Source organism: Rhipicephalus microplus, chromosome 1 (assembly GCF_043290135.1).
Source record: "Rhipicephalus microplus isolate Deutch F79 chromosome 1, USDA_Rmic, whole genome shotgun sequence".
In the NCBI taxonomy this organism is placed as follows: domain Eukaryota; kingdom Metazoa; phylum Arthropoda; class Arachnida; order Ixodida; family Ixodidae; genus Rhipicephalus; species Rhipicephalus microplus.
Window position 1 is genome coordinate 143,102,606 of NC_134700.1, and position 20,437 is coordinate 143,123,042.

The 20,437-nt window shown below is 44.4% G+C and overlaps 1 long non-coding RNA gene across 1 annotated transcript; it reads left to right on the forward strand.

Annotated features, from left to right (window-relative positions):
- Nucleotides 1–2,596: 2,596 nt before the first annotated feature.
- Nucleotides 2,597–12,828, forward strand: LOC142799782 (uncharacterized). Its single transcript, XR_012893918.1, has 4 exons — nucleotides 2,597–2,977; nucleotides 3,729–3,983; nucleotides 10,506–10,617; nucleotides 11,346–12,828. It is a non-coding gene; the product is annotated as an uncharacterized LOC142799782 (long non-coding RNA).
- Nucleotides 12,829–20,437: the final 7,609 nt, after the last annotated feature.

Here is a 20,437-nt window from a genome sequence, read left to right on the forward strand (position 1 = left end):
CATTAGGAGAACAAAATCTCAAACAAGGCTGCTTTAAAAGTTTTGCCTGTTCACAATGTTTTAAAAACAGTTTGCTTCAACTGACAGGCTTAAAACAATGCTGCTTCACTTATCAATTTTCGTACAATAATTTAAAACAATGATCGTATTTGTAACGGTGATATTAGTGTATTTATATTGTTAACTTTAGAGAATGACAAGGGACAAGATTGGCCCCTCTGTATCAAATGAGTTTGAAGTCTTTTTCCTCCTAAACTATGCAGTTATTTAAGAAAACGAAGTTAAATTTCGGGCTACTGAGTGGTATGTGCACAAAATACACAATACTGAACCAAATCTAAAAATTCAACTTTCGCACTTCTTATAGAATCCGGACTTTCGTGGAATCATCTATCTACACACAACAATATAGTAGTTGCCGTAGTACTAGACTCCGTCGGCATGCACTGAAAAAATAAAATAAAAAAGAAAATGACAGTATTTGCTACGTTTTTTTTTTCACCTTCGCACAAATTTTTTGCGAAGCCGTTCACATAGCTCTTCCGCGAAAAGCTAGCTCGCCTCCCCCCACCCCCCCCCCTCCCGCGTTGGTCTAACGCCTAAGGTACTCGGCTTCACACCAGCAAGTCACGGGATAGAATCCTAGCCGCAGCAGCTGCATTTTTGATGGAGGCGACAATGCTCTAGGCCCGTGCATGTGCCCAGATTTGGGTGTTTGCTAAAGAACCCCAGGTGGTCGAAATTTCCCGAGCCCTCCACTGCGGCGTCTTTCATAATCACAAGGTGCTTTTGTGACGTTAAAAACCACACATCAATCAATCCTTTTACGAAAAACAATGACAAGCAGTTGCTGCAGCTAAAACAAAACATTTTAGGTGCCACGCATGCTGTTAGCGAGGCAGGAGTGTTCACTCATATTATTATCAAGTAGCTTTAGGTAAGAAACGTTTTTTTTTTCTAGATTCCCAAGTTCCTTAAAATAGCTTTCGTTACAAGAAGTCATGCAATATCCAAACGTCACGGATAATGGTACTAAGCATAGGTGCTTTTTAGATACTAAGCATAAGTGCACTTACGCACTGACTTTGAATACGTGCTTTGACGCAATGAAAATCTAACAACGTTATCGGCGACTCATTTTGTTTAGCCAAGAAATAGGCTTCTCACAAATGTGCTGCGCAGCTTTCCAGACAACTGTTTCTTTGTCTTTTTGTGTGTTTTTTTTTCGTGTGAAGCAATTCCCGAACACTTTACGTCAAGTGAAAAGCTCTAAAAAGTTCCCCACGCCAAGCAGCACAACGCGACAAGTGTAGGTGAAGGCTTGAATGACGAACGAAATGCGCATTTTACAGAGTAATGACGGCGTTTGTACCAAGCAACAGTCAATACGATATGTGCGGTGTAACGTCCCAAAACCACGATATGATCATAACAGATGCCATAGTGAAGGGCTCCGGTGATTTCGACCACCCGGGTTTTTCAACGTGCGCCCAAATCTGAGCACCCGGCCTGCAGCATTTTCGCTTCCATCAAAAATGCAGTCTTAGCAGCCGGGATTTGATCCCGCCTTCTGCGGGTCAGCAGCCGCGTTCCTCAGTCACTAGACCACCGCGACGGGCGAGCAGCAGCCAAGCAGAGAGGCAGACAAAACAAGTGAACACCTCGTCGCACGCCGGGCACGTTATCAGACATCTTTTCTTGAGATTTCCTTCGAACACGGAGCGCGACAACGTTGCCGTCTTGCGGCGCCATGTGCCCTACTCTCGCACCGGATTCACGCCAGATGCTGCCCGATGATATTGAACGGTTCCATCGCAGAAGCTAAAGACGGATTCAGAACCACAGCGCGAGCCAGCGAAAGCCACAATCGAAGTCAAAAAGACACATGAATGCTACGCGCGGTTTTTTTTTATTTTTACGTCTGTTTCATTCGGTATACGTCCTAAAAGCTTGTCAGGAATACAGGGTAGCCAGCCGGTCTGTGAACTGGCTAACTTCCCTGTCCTTCCTCATTTATTCCTCCTCCTTGTCAGGAATGCTCAGTGCTAACTGCACTTTACTGTTCGAGAATGTTCCCGATTATTGTAGATTGTGCTGTCAAGATCTCGCGCAAGACTCGAACACTCGAGAATATTCCAGCGCTTGCGCAACGACCACTGATAAGGCTGCGATGTTCTACGGCACACGTACAGCGCTCAACTCTCATGTCTATAACCACGGATTGTGTCTCATGTTTATAACCTCATGTCTATCACCACGTCGAAAGTGCCCAGACCAATTTAGCAAAAAAAAAACAAAAAAACAAAAAACAAGCAAAAAAAAGTCAGAGCTTTGCCACAAAGGCGAAGCAATGAACACGATAGCAACAATTTTAAAGGTGATGCGCAGAATGGAAAGCAGATCGAAACGTGCCCCGCGTTATTCGCACACACATTACACATCGCGCAGCGGCGCCCACTCTATATCCTACGCGTAATTTGCCCGGCTTAGAGAAGGAAAGCCACGCTCCCTCGCGCGCCGTTATCTCGCGGTGGCGAGGAGGGGAGGATCATACGCCTTGGCTGGCCTCGGGCTTTACGTGGAACGATTCTGCTGAAGTTAACGGGCGTACCAAGGTCCCTGCAATCATTGCAGCCTCCGTTCGCGAAAAGCACGAGCTTTTCAGACTCAGCGAAGTATTCAGTGGGCACTTCGGCTATTCAGTGGGCACGTCGGCTGGCCTGTGAGCAATATGCCAAATCCGTTTCTCTTTTTTGTACAGTTCCTGCTGCTCGGCATATCATCGGAGGCCGGCGCACAGCAAGATGCACTACGTTTAGTCATCGCGGCAGCGAATACTGAAGACGCATGCGCACATGGACCGACTTTCGCCGACAACCGCTGGTAGACACCGCCTCCTGGGCGATCGACATCAACGGAGCAGCATATAAGAAGACCGTCCCCATCCTACCGCTTCAGTGGGCACGTCGGCTGGCCTGTGAGCGATATGCCAAATCCGTTTCTCTTTTTAGGGGCGAAGCTCCTTAGGGCGTGGGCTGTGCGTTCCTGTAGCCTGTATGTAGCCACCTCTAGTTTAGTTCTTGCAGTGTTCACTAGATGGCGGTACCGTCCCCTGTACGTAGCCACCTCTAGTTTAGTTCTTGCAGTGTTCACTAGATGGCGGTACCGTCTCCTGTATGTAGCCACCTCTCGTTTAGTTATTGTAGTGTTTACTAGATGGTGGTACTTGTAGCTGGTGATGAAAAGATGCAAGATGTTATAAACTAGAAAGCGGTACTTGTAGTTGATGAAAGACGCGAGATCTTATAAAATAGGAATGATGTCACATATGGCGCGTGTCATTGGTTGAAGGCAATCGTTCGATTTAGTGCGGCGACGTACGCTAGGGGGAGCGTTGCAATAAAATCCGTTCGCTGTTGGCGCGCGCTCGGAGTCGCCGGATGGATAAGGCTGCACAGCGGAGAGAGCGCAAGGCGGCAGCAGCGCGCGCTCGCAGACAGAATCCCGATGTGCGAGCGCGCGAGGCAAGGGACATCGCAAGCCATCCATCGTCTAAGAACAAATAAAAGCTGATTTGTGTATATACACACACAGCGTTTCTCACGTCTTTACATGATGATCGACTGGGTGAATTACATGGAAGATTCACAGTTAACCGATGAATCCCTCCGGAGCTTCGCCCATTCATCACCATTCACCCCGTGAATATGCCGTAATTTTTTGTACAGTTCCTGCTGCTCGGCATATCATCGGAGGCCGGCGCACAGCAAGATGCACTACGTTTAGTCATCGCGGCAGCGAATACTGAAGACGCTTGGGCACATGGACCGACTTTCGCCGACAACCGCTGGTAGACACCGCCTCCTGGGCGATCGACATCAACGGAGCAGCATATAAGAAGACCGTCCTCATCCTACCGCTTCAGTGGGCACGTCGGCTGGCCTGTGAGCAATATGCCAAATCCGTTTCTCTTTTTTGTACAGGTCAGTAACAAGTATTATTCTGTCAAAACCAGTAATCGTTGTTTGATTCAGCTGACATGCCCACAAAGTGTCTTTTTGGCTTGTTTGGTCATTCGGAATTTTGTAGTGTCCTTACTGATGCTATGTGGGGACATCGAGTCGAACCCAGGCCCTAATAATGAGGAACTTCTTGATGAGCTCCTCACCGGCCAGAAGAACATTCAAACAAGGCTTGAGGTGATAGAAGCAAAATTAAAGCAGGTAGAAGCTGTGGCCTCGGACATTAAAGAAGTAAATGTGAAATTGTCAAGCCTGGAAAAAACTGTCCAATATTTGGAACACAAAGTGATTAACTTAGAAGACCGCAGTAGGCGCAATATTATTATTGTGTTCGGTATACCTGAGGATGAAAAGGAAACCGCGGATGCCCTTGCTAATGCTGTTGTTATAGGTGTGTTTAAGGGGGTGCTTGGCGTACAGCTGAGATCAATAGAACGAATGCACAAACTTGGGCGCAAGCAAACAAACAAAAACCGACCGGTCATAATAAAATTGTTTGATTACCGCAAAAAAGAGGAAGTGCTGGCTAACTGCTTTAAGCTTAAAGGTACTGATATATCAGTTTCCGAAGATTTTTCCCTAGTCACAAGAGAAAAACGAAAAAAACTGTGGGAAAGCACTTCTGAAATTAGAAAGGCAGGCGGAAAGGTTACAATGAAATACGACAAAATTAAAATTGATGACGAGCTGTTCGAATAGAATAACACTGAAAACAAAAGAATTCCCGTAAAGAAGGGCCGGGGTAGCCAAGAAAACAAAAGAATTCCCCTGAAGAAGGGCGGGGGTAGCCAAGTACGCAAAAAATGAAATAAAATTGAAGATGGCAAACCCCTCATATGCCTGAACCAAAATGCTCGTAGCGTCATGAATAAACTTGAACACTTGGAGAGTATTGTAATAACACATCGCCCTCACATCCTGATAATCACCGAAACGTGGTTAAAATAGGATATAAGCGATGAAGAAGTTACACCACCCGGCTACAAGATTTATCGAAAAGATAGAGACACGCGTGGTGGTGGCGTTGCTATTATGGTAAAACAATCATTGCAAGTGATAAGGCAATCCGATATACCGGGCGTTGAATGTGTTATTATCAAACTCTATTTACACGACCTAAATTTGTCTGTAGGTGCATTCTATCGCCCCCCAAATAGTGATCACACATTTTTCGAAAAACTGAATGAGTTCCTGTGTTCTAGCAGATGGGACACAAGCAATGTGTTGTTAGCTGGAGACTTTAATGTTCCGTCCATCGACTGGTCCGGTGATTTTCCGCAGCCACTCGTCTGTGCGGCGGAACCCATTGTGGACCTTATGCTCTTTCATAATTTAACGCAATTAGTCAAACAACCCACGCGCATTCAGAAAGACAAGAGCTCACTCTTGGATCTCTTTATTGTTAGCCAGAGTATTGTAAGTCGAAACGTTGATGTAAAAGTAATGGAAGGAATTTCAGATCATAAAATGGTTTTCTTGTCGATCCCTGGAAATCGTATCACCAAAACAGAAAAATACCGACGATCGGTTCCAGTTTTTTCACGTGCTCAAGATGTGGACATTCTTGACGCTCTAGACATGTCGTTTCCAACATTCTGTTCTCTTTCCGAGTCAAATGATTGCTCTGTCGAAGACTTGTGGCACTTTTTTAAATCACTTGTTTTGTCGTGCATTGAACGATTTGTGCCCTTCAGAGAAATTTTCAGTCATAGGGTTAATCCATGGATTACAAGGGAAATAGTGCGCATGGAACGAAAGACAAAAAAATTAAGAAAACAGCATCGCAAGTCTCCATCACCAGCTAACAGTGAAAAGCTTGTGACAATGCGCAAACGCCTTCAAGATAGCATTAAAAAGGCTAAAGAATTTTACCACAAAGTAACTATGAAAAATTTTCTTCTCTCGTCTCCTGAAAAATTTTGGCGCTAATTTTCCTCAAATAAGAAGTCAATTTCTAACATTGTAGTTAACGGGGAAACCGTCACTGACCGACTCACCATTGCAACGTCTTTTAACGACTTCTTCTGTTCAGTATTCACGAAAGATGACACTATTACACCTTCAGTCAATCAGTTCGAGAACATTCCCCCAATAAGCAACATTTCGATATCCCAGGAAGGTGTCCTTTCTCTTTTGCTTCAAATTGATCGTAAGAAAACACCCGGAATAGACTGTATTGATAACCACTTCTTAGTGAGGTACGCTGAATGAAGCTCACAATATCTGCATCTTATATTTAACAAATCCTTATCCTAATCTAAGATCCCAGAGGACTGGAAATACGGTAAAATTACGCCTATATCTAAATTGAACACTCCACATTTGGTTACTTCATATAGACCTATCACCCTCTTGTGTACATGCGCAAAAATATTGGAACATATTGTGTTTAAGCACTTATCAACATTTCTAGATGAAAACAAACTTATTGACTCCAGGCAACATGGCTTCCGAAAAGGTCTATCTACCGTAACACAACTAATAGAAACAGTACATGAACTCGCAAAACCCTTGACAGGCAAGGTCAAACTGATATTAGTTTTCTAGATTTTGAGAAAGCGTACGATCGCGTGTCGCACCAAAAGCTGCTCTTAAAACTTCAACCCATACTGAAGAACGATACACTTCTGTCATGGATAAAATATTACTTAAATTTAAGACGACAATGTGTAACAATTGATGGTACGTGCTCTCCAGCAGAGACAGTTATATCCGGTATACCTCAAGGTTCGGTGCTTGGGCCACTTTTCTTTCTTGTGTTCATTAATGACATAGTACAGGATATACCAGTTAAAATCAGACTATTCGCAGATGACTGCATCCTCTATCATGAAGTTCAAAGCCGCTGCGACCAAGTTCTTTTGAATTCTTCTTTAGCGAAAATACAAACTTGGTGTTCAACGTGGCAAATGAGTGTTAACAAGACTAAAACGGTAGCCATGTCAATAACGCGTAAACAGCATCCCCTAAGCTTTCCATATTCCATAGATAATCACACTCTTTCCGTTGTAGAAAGGTACAAATATTTAGGCGTAATTATTACCTCGGACCTTAGATGGAATGAACACAATTCGTATATTACAAATAAAGCCATGCGTAAACTTGGATACCTTCGAAGGTCATTGCGAAAATCAACCAAAAAAATAAAGTTACTGGCTTACAAAACTTTCATTAGGCCCTCCCTCGAATATGCATCAGTTATATGGGATCCGTACACAAAAAAACAACATTGATAAACTAGAACTCGTTCAAAGGAAGGGCATCAGGTTTGTTCATAATTGCTATCGCTGGCAAGTATCTGTAACTTCAATCTTGGCAGAATCAGAGCTGGATACATTGCAAAAAGAGACGTCAGCGTGAACGGCTCAAGTTTTTGTACTCCCTTTACCATGATAAGCTGGCAATAGACAAGAGTAGTTTTATCGACCGGGTTGGTAAGCGCTCGACGCGATCACACCACACGAAAAAGATAAAGGATTTTAGCTGTAAAACAGACACATTCAAAAACTATTTTTTTCCGAGAACAACGCGTGAATGAAATCGACTTCCATCCAACGTAATTGATTGTAATACACTAGATTCTTTTGCTAAAGCATTGTCAGATTATCTATAATTTTTTCGGTATCTTTGTCCTCACTCCGCTTTTCTAGTATCGCGACATCTGCAACTGATATGTGATTATGAAACAATATTGTTGTTCTGATGTTTCAGTTGTTGATGTTGAGTGTGTCACATTGTAACTTTGCTTTGTTTTAGCGGTGCACCTCGGTGGTGTTACTAATTACAGTGTCCTCTTGTACAATCCAGATTTCTCCTGCTCTTTCCAGTCATGTCTTGTATATTATAATTGTTTCTATCAGTGTAGGTCTGGCTTGGTACCAAACAAGTTGTTAATAGTACCTGCTGTCACTTTGTTGATTGCGTAATTGTATATTTTTATTTTTATTTTGTTCCCGCTCATTGTTGCGGTTGCTTTGTGGACGTATTTGCGTATGTTCTCGCATTCTTTTATTTGTTCTGCCCGCTCCTGCCAAAGGCCTTTTTCAAAGGCTGGCAGTAAATCTGAAAATAAATAAATCAGTAAATAAATTACGCACAAAACGTACTCACTGGTACGGATGCACGCGTATAAGCGTCTCGTTTGTTACTTCGCTGAGTCTGAAAAGCTCGTGCTTTTCGCGAACGGAGGCTGCAATGATTGCAGGGACCTTGGTACGCCCGTTAACTTCAGCAGAATCGTTCCACGTAAAGCCCGAGGCCAGCCAAGGCGTACGATCCTCCCCTCTTCGCCACCGCGAGATAAGGGCGCGCGAGGGAGCGTGGCTTCCGTTCTCTAAGCCGGGCAAATTACGCGTAGGATATAGAGTGGGCGCCGCTGCGCGATGTGGCGACGTGCACTCGTTGCGCCATCTTTCCGGTTATGCCGAAAACACAGTAGCAGTAACTTGTAGATATAAATAGCTTGACATTTCAAAGGTAAAGAATGTTCTCCGGGGTGGCTCAGTGGTTAACGCCTCGCTTTCACGGCGCAGAGGTCCCACAGTTAATTCCGCTCACCAGAGTACATTTTTTCTGGTTTTTTTACTCGTGTTTTCATATATATAGATACGTCCACATATACGGTGCATGACATCGATGACGACACTGGCGGCAAAATCCAACCGAAAGTGTCTCTATAATTGCTATCGCAACAAAAAGCAAATGTAATCGTTCTCTCTGTGATATAATATCACGAAGCGAGATAAGTTTACAGTATAAAAGGCGCCCATTCAGGCAACTGCTTTTTTTTCCCTTTTCCTTTGGTTGTATGATGTTGACAGCGCTTCGACGGCCAAAGCAGTCACCGCGGCCGCGGAGATAAGGGTGGATACTGCAAGGCGGGCACACCCCTGACACTGCGCATGCTCCGACGTGGCGAATTCGCAATTGCTGATGTCGCTCGTGTTGTGACGTGCGCGACGCTCCGTCATTACAGGCATGACAGTTGAGCACTGCACAAATGGCGACGTGCTTCACCGCTTCTGAGTTGATGAACGGCCGGCGCTCACTTCGCCGCTATCGGCGCTAGTGTGTATTGTTGTAATCTAACTTTCCGTTCAACGGCCACATGTACGGCCTACAGTCTGCTTGCTCCTTTCGTCGACGTCACGACCCAGTCACAAAGCACTTCAAATTGTGCTGTAGTAGTTAACAAATACACGCGTTCCATTGGATACAGTAAGTGATGTGTTGCCATATCTTACGGCCGGTGTGGAACAGCGTAGATCCGCCCCTTTTGGCCGGATTGATTACTCTTGAAATTTTTATGTTACTATACACTTTGCGGTGCTAGCTTGTATCCTGCGCCACTCTGCTTCGCTAATGCTTGGTAAGTACCCCATCAATGTTTTGTACTGTACTCGTCACTTAAGCCTCCATATAACCTTTGTCACGTTGTGTTGATCGGCGCGAAAAGTTTTTTGTGCTTTTCACGTCACGCATTGTTTTTTATGGATTACTTGACAATAGAGAAACAGCTATATCGAATGCTGCCCAGCTCGTTTGCCAGATTTTTTTTGAGTGATAGAGCGAGCCGCTGCTTGCGTAGTTACGTTTATTTTGGAGCCGATATGCGTAGTTTGTGTGTGAAATACATGTGCAAAATTGTGTTAAGAATGCAGTGATGCTTTGCGTTGTTGTTTGTGTCGTTCGAAGATTGCTAGAAGGTCTTGTTAAGAGCCCAATTCGAGAAAACTTCTGTATCGAGAAAAATAGTTAACCGAGGCTACGACGCCACCTTTTGAATAAGCACTCTTGCCTCAGTAACGCATGTATGTCATCGAGAATTGCTGAAACGAATATCGCGAACATTTTCTTCTGCGTTACCGCAGTGGCATTCAGGGGAGCTGGATCTTGTGCAGGAAGCTCTTTGTGTGTGCTACCTTCACTCGAAGTCTGTGGATAAATGTCTCTATGTCTCGTGGGAGATCTGTCGCTATGAAAAATTTTCTGCGTGGATCAACTTTAGAAAGTAATGATTGCGTTGACTTAGGGCGGACATCTTCTTGCCAGACTTTTTACTGAAGACCAAACTGGATAAGCGCCTGGGATAGACAGCCAGGGATTGATATATATGAAATGTGATAGATACATATATATGTGACGTTTAACGTCCCAAAACAACCATATGTATATGAGAGACGCCATAGTGGAGGACTCCAGAAATTTCAACCATTTGGTGTTCTTTAACGTGCACTCAAATATCACCATACAGGCCTAAAACATTTTTGCCCCAATAGGAAATTCAGTATATGAAATGTGTTAGTGCATATACTGACGTTAGAAAAGGAATGTGTGCGTGTGAACAGTTTATGACACTGTGAACCACTGCAAGCAAGCTGTGAATTGGCATGATATTTCAACTGGTTTCAGTGTGCTATTACGTTTTTTTTTTCGGATTGTTCAGTGTTAGGTACCTCTCAGTATTATTTTTTTCCGCTGCAGAACTCATTGATGTCGAGTTGCTGAGGCGATATGGACCTCAATTTCTCCACAGAAGAACACTTGGAACAGAACACAACAGGAAATTACTCACTTTTAGTGAAGTAAACTACTTGTGAGTGTTTTTCGAGACACATATTTTTGAATTTGGCACTGATCCCATTCATAGAGAGGCAAGCGCAGGGTGTTTTAAAGGCTACTGTAAAGGCGCCACGAAATGCTCTATGGAAGCGCGGACAATTTAGAGTTCGTCCCGTTGGTGCATCAGCAAACCCCGGTTGTAGTACAAACACCAAGAGTTGTTTCGAGAGTTGTTTGCAAACGTCAATACTTGTTTGCAAAACAGAGAGAGAGAGAGAGGCAGAATTTATTTACAGAACCGTAGAGAGGTTGGCCTGAGCTACAACTTGCTCTGGCTTGCTATTCTAGAATGTTTGGGAGAATATTCGAAGATAGAGCACTCGCCAATACCCGAGAAATGGCATAAAGATACAGTGTAGGAGAATCCCGCTAATTCAGTCTCGTTTTTTTGAACGAATTGGAGTACCTAGTGTGTTGCATTGCATTTGATACGAATGTGCATGTCTGTATGTTGTTGAGTATATTCTGTTTTATTTTTTTACAATTGTTAGTTGAACTTGCGCGGCTCACAATATCTGAACTCTAGGCTACTATGACGAGATGGATGGACAAGGCTCGAGCATAAAGAGCCAGCTCCTGAAAGAACACCACGCATTGCCTAGCCGCTAGTTCCACAGCTGCGTTTCTTCTTCGCTAGCCCGTACAGCATCCGCCACCAGCCCGCCTGCCACAAATCTGCGCGCAATCCCTTGGTCGTTCCAGACACAACCTCATGGCCAACGCACCAACGCACAGTGCACTCCTTCGATCCGTATAAGGCCAGCCCGTGGCGACGCCGTACCACGTGACCCAGGCAAGGAGTGACCGAAGAACCTTCGCCCCGCCGATGAGGAAATCACTTGCCCGGAATCGCAGCACGCTGTCAAGTGAGATTGCTGTACTCGTTTTGTTTACAGTAGTACAAAACGTAGAATGGTGAAAACTCGAGAAGCAATATTTTCAATTGTATTGCAACTTAGCTTTACTTGGCAACACTTGGCATAACATCGTGAGAAAGCATCACTTTGTGAAAATTAGTGCAAGAGATCTTGGATAGAGTTGGTGTGACTGCGTAAAGCCACTCTAAGCTAGGACAGTAGAGCTCAGGTGTACCTTTTATCTTGCGAAACTAAGCGAGCAACAAGCTACCTTTTTGGCAGCTGCTTCTCATCATTTTTTTATTTTTATCAGATTTTGCATAAAAGCTTCCCATGATTTGCTGAAGCAATCACCACTCATTTTGGTTTAGTGGTGTGTCAATTATATGGAGGCATTTCTGCCAGATTTGGCTTCTGCATGAAGTTGGCTTCGTAAACATGGCAATTTTGAATGGCTCCTCCGTATAGAATAATATTCGTTATTTATTTATTACTTTATAAATTGCTGATACATGGCGACGTGCCCTGTCACGCTGCTCTGCCGAAAAGAGAAAATACCACAAGAATTTCTATTTGCTCAGCAACCAACTTAACAAACAGAAGAGAAGGACAAAAAAGACTGCAAAGTCTTTCTTGTGAACCTACTCCCGGAAAGCAAAAACGTCAAAGCTGAATCTTCTACTTAGAAGGGCTCAACGGAGCGGCTTTTCAGTGTTTATGATGGCACTAAATTTGTTACTCATAATTGTCAGGCACAGCAATAACAAGTCGATGAAGTGGTAAAGAAGTACAACTGCTATAAGTTGAAGATGTAAGCAAAGCATCGATAAAAAATCGGAATCACTGAAGCAGATCTGAAAACAGGCTCATTAGGACGAAATAGCGTAAGTGCGTGACAGGCGCAATTTAAAGATAGTAAGGAAGAGGCAAGAGTGAGTCAGCGTCAAAAGTGAGGTTGCCAGCGAGGGAGTGAGGAAAAAGTGCGAAGCGTCATCTAAAATGGCCACATCACCCATGAGCTGATCGAAGAGTCGTCGCTAACAGCCTTTTCGCGAGCACACAGACTTGATTATATACTGTTCCACCATCGCAGAACTCGTCTCACCTTCAATTGGCTCTTTTGTGTGTCTGCTTTTTTGTGTTTTAATTTTTTTTGTATGTCACCTGCAGCAAGAATTTTCACTTTTTGCGTGATTGCCGCTGCTGAGCTGATTTATTTTGGCTCCTGAACGTTCGTCTTTTCTACCGACGCACGGTCTTTACTTACGTTTTTATCTCTGTTTTGTGCAATTTAGGGGGGGGGGGGGGGAATTTTCGAACAGTTTGCTAAAGGTGCCATGCTGTTTAGATAATGGTCCGTTAGTTCTATTTCAAGAACAATTGCATCATTGTGACTAACATTTTCACCACTGAACATAGTGCGAGCTTTATATTGGTTTAAATAGCAAGTTAATATTATTGTCAGATAATACATCATAATTTAAAATGTAAGAATAATTGACGTACAGCAATTAATTCATTTTTTATTACCTGAATGCGCGAACGTTGGCTGCGGATTTGATATGCGCCCCTTCCTGGGATGCTGGTGTCCGGTTGGCGCAACACTGTGGCAGAAAACAACTATGCGTGACTGTTTATCATGCGTATGCACGTATTTGTGTTCATTTTACTTTGGTGCTTCGTTATACATTACTAATGGACTAAAAAATGGAGGCTCGCGCGTTCAGGTTGAACAAATTTCTGGCTGTACACAAAAGTTCTCGATTTGGAAAAGTGTTATTCAAGAACAAAACACCTGAAATATATTTACTTATCGCGTTTATTATTATGCCTCACTGGTCTGATTCCCGTAACGTTTCATCATCTTCATTCTTCTGTATAATTTTGGCCAGAGCTCCACGGGAACTGAGCAGACCGGGGCAGTGGGTTGCCGTTTACCACTGCTATAAATTTTCCAGCCGGATGCGCTATTTCTTCTTCACACGCATGTATTGCTTATGAGCGCTGCATTAAAGGGTCTGTAAACAACTCCAACGTCCCTAAATTGTTGTGAAAAGAAATATGTGCACTTTTACTTTGTGAACATGCTGCCGCAAGAATTTTGTTAATTCGTGCTGTACTAAAAAAGTTGCAGGGGCGAAAACATCGCGTTCAGCTGGTTTCAAATTTTCGCGCGGTCTCGCAACCTTTCTCCTTCCGAGGAAGGGGAAGGCGTCGTCCGTCGTCGTGACTCCGCCCACTTCAGCAATGTGACAAGACGTCAGCGATTGACATCATCGGCAAACTCGATCAGTCACACCGCACTTCCGTGTATTGCGATGCCTGGTTGTTTATTGTTTACCCAGTGCCAATGCTTCTCCGTAGCCCAGTCGCTCGATTTGCAGCAAAACTGCGTTCCCAAACCTGGACATAAAGCTGGCCTACTTTTTCTAGAGTCTTGCAGACTGTCACACCTTCCGGGTGCAGCAACAGAAAACACAAGTAATGCTCTTAATAATAAATGTGCTGATCAATTGGTGGTACGATATTCTGTTTACTAAAAAAGACCCGGTCACTGAAGTGTCCCGATTTTGCACATAAAGCCTATGGGGAGTTTCGCAACTCGTATGATTGAATAGCTCTGTCGTAGCTGTGGGTGGGAACAGGATCTGTCCTTCACTTCGCTACTATTTGTTTAGGCCTGCTTTACACCAATTGACGAGCTGCGTGCTGCATCACGTCGCTTATCTCCGAGTTCTCGTTCTACGCGTGCAAGGATATTGGTGAGGCATTGGAAAGGAGCGCAGAAGTCGGTTTTCAACATGGAGGCTCTGCTCGGCACGCAGCTTTTTAATATTCAGATAAAGTGATCGCTGCGGTTTCCTCTACAAATTAACGAGCTTGGTTGGGGGGTGTAAAATAAAAGTCGGAGCCTGTTTACAGGCCCTTTATTGTGTGCCTGTTTTTCTTGGAGAAAGAAAAGGATGAAGATCATGAAGCGATACACTTGCTCTGTATTGCTAAGCATTATTAAATGCATTTCTTAGCGAACTTTGGAGACTCTTAGCGTTTCTATCTATCTATCTATCATTCTATCTATCTATCTATCTATCTATCTATCTATCTATCTATCTATCTATCTATCTATCTATCTATCTATCTACCTATCTATCTATCTATCTATCTATCTATCTATCTATCTATCTATCTATCTATCTATCTATCTATCTATCTATCTATCTATCTATCTATCTATCTATCTATCTATCTATCTAGCCGCCTACAACATTCAGCTCTCCTGGCCGTTTCGATAACGTTATCAATACCAAACTTGGTATGTCATAACATTACTGTATGAAAAACATATTTCACTAGTCATAACATGAAAATTATGACATCAATGTAATGAATGTCATGATTTGCATTTCAAGGCACTGCAGCTCTTGCGGTGGTTCCGTTCACATGGAAGGTTGAAAAAACTTGTATAGTATGAAATGATTGCATGGCGAACACAAGCTACCAACCGTATCATGAAAATCACGAGATGCCTGTCACGTAACAACATGAATACATGCCACGCTTATGATGCGCTCGCGGCCGTTGCGCTAGCATCACATATACCAAATTTGGTATTACAGTACGTGAATGTATAGCGAAGGTATGTTACTGGTGCAAACATGATTATCATGAGATGCATATCATGTAACTGCATGACTACATGCCCCGCTCACGATGCGCTGACGGCCATTTCGCTAGCTTCACTGATGCCAAACTTGGTATTACGGGACGTGAATGGATGGCGAAGGTATGATATGGTGCAAACATGAGAAACATGAGAATTGTCTTATGTAACAACATGACCACATGCTAAGCTCATGATGCGCTCGCGGTAGTTTCGCTAAATTCACGTGTACTAAGCTCGGTATCATACGATGCCAACGTACGACATAGGTAAATGACACAATCCGACATGATAATCTCGACATGCGTGTCATGTAACAACATGACTACATGTCACACTGATGATGTGCTCGCGGCCGGTTCGCTAGCTTCACATATGCCAAATTTGGTTTTACGTGACGTCAATGGATGACGAAGGTATGTGACTGGGGAAACATTATAATCATGAGAGGCGTGTCATGAGAGATTGAGTGAGAACTTTATTAGGTCATGTGAGAACATTACTACATGCCGCACTCAAGGCGTCAATAAATTTTGACGTGACGTGGTGCGAGTGCTCGCCGGCGTTCATTTCGTTGCGTCTCGCCAGCGTTGCCACCCCAGGCGTCAGTCCTGCCATATACTCGCATACGCACGCCGCGCTGCGATGCTTTGACGCATGCGTATTACTGCGCGTCTGGTGTCCTTCCCATAGAGTTTCCCAAAATTAACTAGAGGGCACTCTGGCGCTGCGATCGTTCAGCGACCATAGAAATGATGGGTAGTACACACATTTGCCTAGTCTTCGTACTTGTGGGTGGCGAATCGTACTTGCGGCTTCGTTTATTACTGGTTACGGTTTCGTTTTGGAAGAAAGAACGAACCCTTTTGAACTTAGGGACTTGATTCGAAATAGTAAGCTTAAAATAATAAGGTTGCGAAGCGCAAACGGTGAACGTTTGCTAATTTATGTTTTCGTGAAAAAACAGCTCCAAGCCACACGAACACACACGGAGCCAGAAGCAGGCCAGAAGTACGAAAATTAGACAAATGTGTGTACTACCCATCATTCCCATGCTCGCTGAAGCACCGTGTGTTGCAACTTCCATAGACACTAGCGCCAGAGTTCCCTCTAGTAAGCATTTTGGGAAACTCTATGGTCCTTCAATCCCAAAATGAGGCAGACGCAGTGCTGTCTGGGTAACGCATCGGCGCGAAATGCAGCACGTCGCAATTCGCGCCGGTTACCGTCGGGCCGCGTCGACGGACGCTGGTCGCGCCTGGCGTGAGACGATAGAGTGCTTGCGTTTCGCTAACGTAGCGTCGCTGTGGCCAGCGTGCGTACGCGTCAACGCTACAATGCAGTATATTAGGCCCTTCAAAATGCGCTTGCGACCGTTTTGCTAGCTCCACATATAATAGTTTAATATCGTGTGCCGTGAATAGGTGACGAAGGTGAAGGACACATCGAAACACAATCATCATGACACAGAAGTCATGTAAAGCATCATTTACCTCCACCTCGCAACGTTTTGCAGATATTAAAGTGACATATCAAAATTTCTCACTCGTGCTTCGCATATCATCGATTCCCAGTTTACGTGGAATCTGCCAATTTTTATGTATGTACATGTATGTTCATATGTATGAGCAAATGTCGGTGTGCAGAAGTGCACAAAAACTTGAAATTGTCTATTTTGAGGCGATATGGTGTACAGAAGTCGAAGCTTAATTCCTAGTGCTACCTTTGTGATCAGACATTCAAAGTACATACGAATGTGCTGGTCTGCGCTGCGCTTCATTTGACGAAAGTAATACACTTCTTTAATTTTTCTCATCGTTCAGCTAGTTGCAAAAAGTCGTTGCAAATTGTGAAATGGGACACACAATATCCTGCGCACGCTCTTGGGCATCACAAAAAAGAAATAGTTCGTATTCCACGTATAACAGCTTTCATTCTTCAGTCGTACATGTTGGCATTGACACTTCCTTTATTTAACTTCTCCAAGACTGGCTTCACGAGAATTTATGTGAGGGTGACCAAGTCCGCATTAGATCAGTGGATGATCGCAACCCAGTCCTTGAAATTCAAGGTAGGGCACACCTCGATTCTCTACTCGACAACATCATCGAGTGTGCCTCCAGCACTTCTACGACTTCCTGGCTGAAACAGTTCACATGTGCCATTTTCTCATCTGCTATGTGCTTCAACTTGAAGTCATACGTTGTGTTGGATGAAGCCAAATCATCTTGCTATTTGTAATTTAAGAGTCTTGGACGTATTAAGATACACAATATCTTGGCATTGTGTTACCAACGTGAATGGAATGAAGAAACAAATTAGCGAAGTCTTTTCATTATCCATATTAGTACCACTACCTCCCGTTTTTTTCGCATAAGTATTTTCACCAGTAGTGGTGCGCTTTCTTACACAAAACATCAACAGCGTGTGTCCTGACTCATCCCATTAAAGGAGCATTGATGTAACTTCATGTTTATGGTTGTCCTTATGAAGGTGTGTTGGCGCCTAAAAGTCGTACAACTTCACAATGGCTCGCTTTGTGAGTTCTCTTTGGAGCTGCTCCAAATCTCTCTGTTTCTTTGTGTCCTTCTTGGACAAAGAAGTAAATGGTTCTGCCTTCAGGGCATAATAAGGACTGCATTGCCTGAAAAATTCTTTCAGACCCAGAAGCCTCCCAAGCTGTGAATATTAGTTGGTGTGCTCGCTGTCGTGTAATACCCAGTTCAAGCTCTCCACCAAGAACTCTATGTTTATTCTATCACCCGTGTTCAACCTCTTCCTTCTCTGTTTCTTCGTCCTTCTTGTTGCCACCTGTCTGCTATGATCAGCAACATATTCCCAATGGGTGAAGGCACTTGATTTTTGCTGACTTTCTTCCAGAATACACGCGTTCTACACCAGTCATTATGTTTCTTTCTCCAGAAGCTAATCATACTGTAGGGCTGAACGCAATACCATTCTTTTAATGTAGCGCTTAAAAAAGTCTGCCCAGTTTTTGTTAGCGGACGCGCGTTGTCATCATGTTCTAGCAACACGTCATCTTTGCTTAGCCAAGGTAGATCACCAACCAAAGTAGACCATTAGCTCCACTGTGAGACACTAACGAATGCGCCCACTGTAAAGCATGTTTTATCTCTTTAATAATGTGAACCCAACATGTTGGTTCTGGCCCGACGATTATCACGCATATCGCGAGTGAAACGTGGAACGAAGACAGAACTGCAAGTTCATCGGGATTACCGTGAAAACATATGTGATGTCGGCTGCTGACGACCGCTCGAGCTTCGTTGATCATTGCAGCAAAACCCTCGGTCTTGCACCTATTGCGACTGAATGTTCGTCTCCATGCGTTTTTTGTGGCTGGGATGGCGCTCTAACCTGCCTATCCAGCAAGAAGAATTATCTAGAAACTTCCACTGGACGACTGGATGATATCGGAAGACGTTGAGTCACTGCAATACATGAACGGAGCTTTGAATCCTTGACGAGGACATCCTTCTAGAAGGAATGAATTAGTGCGTGCGGTGAAGGTTCAAACAACAGTAAGAAGCCTTGTGGTGGCATATCGACAGATTACTGCGTGATGGGGCATAGGATATACATTTTTTCTCAGCAGTTTCTTCAACTGGCTCTGCATGCTACTGGTTGACCAACAGTCTAACTACCATATCGTACTTCTTCAGAAGTTCGGCTTGTTCTAAACTGCTCAATGAAGCTTGCTGACGGCATTGAGCTAACCTTTAGTTTTTCCTCCCGGAAGGTATCCCTGATGTCAGAGGATCATCAGGGGTACCTGATAGCGCCCGTCTAATTCGATGCCTCTTCCGATGACTTAAGTATGGTGCGAGCTTTTTCCGTTCCCTCGGTAGATGAGTTGACTCCGTTGACTTCACGACACGGCATCACAGAAGCATCGCAGTCAGGCAGGGAAGTCGTGCGGCACTGCAGAAATAGAGTACTAGTAGGCGAACTTCTAGGTGATTCAATTGTCTCCTAACGGTTCATCCGAATTTGGTTTCAACAGCCGTCAGATAACAGGAAAAACGATCTATCCTACAAGTTTCTAATTTCCAGTACACGTCAAAGCCAATTAGCATACCTCATTTTGTCGGTGGCTTGTATCCGTTATAAAGTTGTCCGCAACGTTGTACTTCTTACGAAGACGCTCCAGGACCACATCATTCAATGGCGGGCTTGAGACCGTACACAAATCAGGTGCCTCCAAGGCCTCCAAAGTAACCGCTGTGCTGCTACGTTGGCCTCGGAGAGTCAAAGCTACCTTTTAAGTGCGCGTTACTTCGCGGGGCTTCGCGTGGCCGAGTAACCAAAGAAAGTTCTTTGGTTCGAATAACCAGGCATCTGAGATACATTGAGAGAACCGCTTGAACAAATGCATGCTTGCCGCCGCTGTCGAGAAGAATGCGTACAAGACGCCTTCGTGACCAGTCTTAAATCCACACTTGTCCTGTATGTAAAAGGTCTGCGTTGACTTCACTCAAAGAACTTGGGGCAGATGTCATTGGAGGCGTGTTCGTTCCTCTCCCGGTGATAGAAGGCTCCTCCAGCATAAATTTCCTTATATGTCCTCGCGTTTGTACGCACTGCTGCAGCTGGTCCGAACAACTCGCACAGGATCGTGAAATATCGATGATGACTCTTGCTGCTAATAATACGGCGCACACTTTGGCCAAACGGGCCATATTATTCGTCCTGCCACAGCGGTAACAGCATCAAGCACTCCGCAAGCGTGCCCTTATATGGGCGAAGCTCCTCGTAGCGTAACGTTGTTCTGCGTCAGGCGAAACCGAGAGAAGAAAACAAGAAAGAAATGATGCTAGTATCTACAGAGCACTATGATATATGGTGCTGTGTCATACAAGTATATACAAACTGCAGTTGAATGAGGATATACTAGACGACGCTGTACCGCTACTCTCCGGCTAGCTGCTGACGGGCTGTGCCAAGGTGCGTGGGGAGTGAGTGCCTTTCTCAGTCACCTGGATCGTCGCCGTATGTGGCAGATCGTTCATGGGTCATTGAAGAAGCAGGAAGGCGAGCGTGGACCACCGCGGCAGCTCGTGCTCGTCACCTTGTTGGTGGGGGGTGTACAAAGCAGAGCGGAGGGCTGCGGCGGCTCGTGCTCATCGCCACACAGGCAAAAAGAGACACAAAGACAGACGCACAGACGGACACGTGGAGAGATGCATGAATGCATGCATGGACTGAGGCGCTGACGGACGGACAGACGGACAGGCGCATGTAAGAATGAACAGACG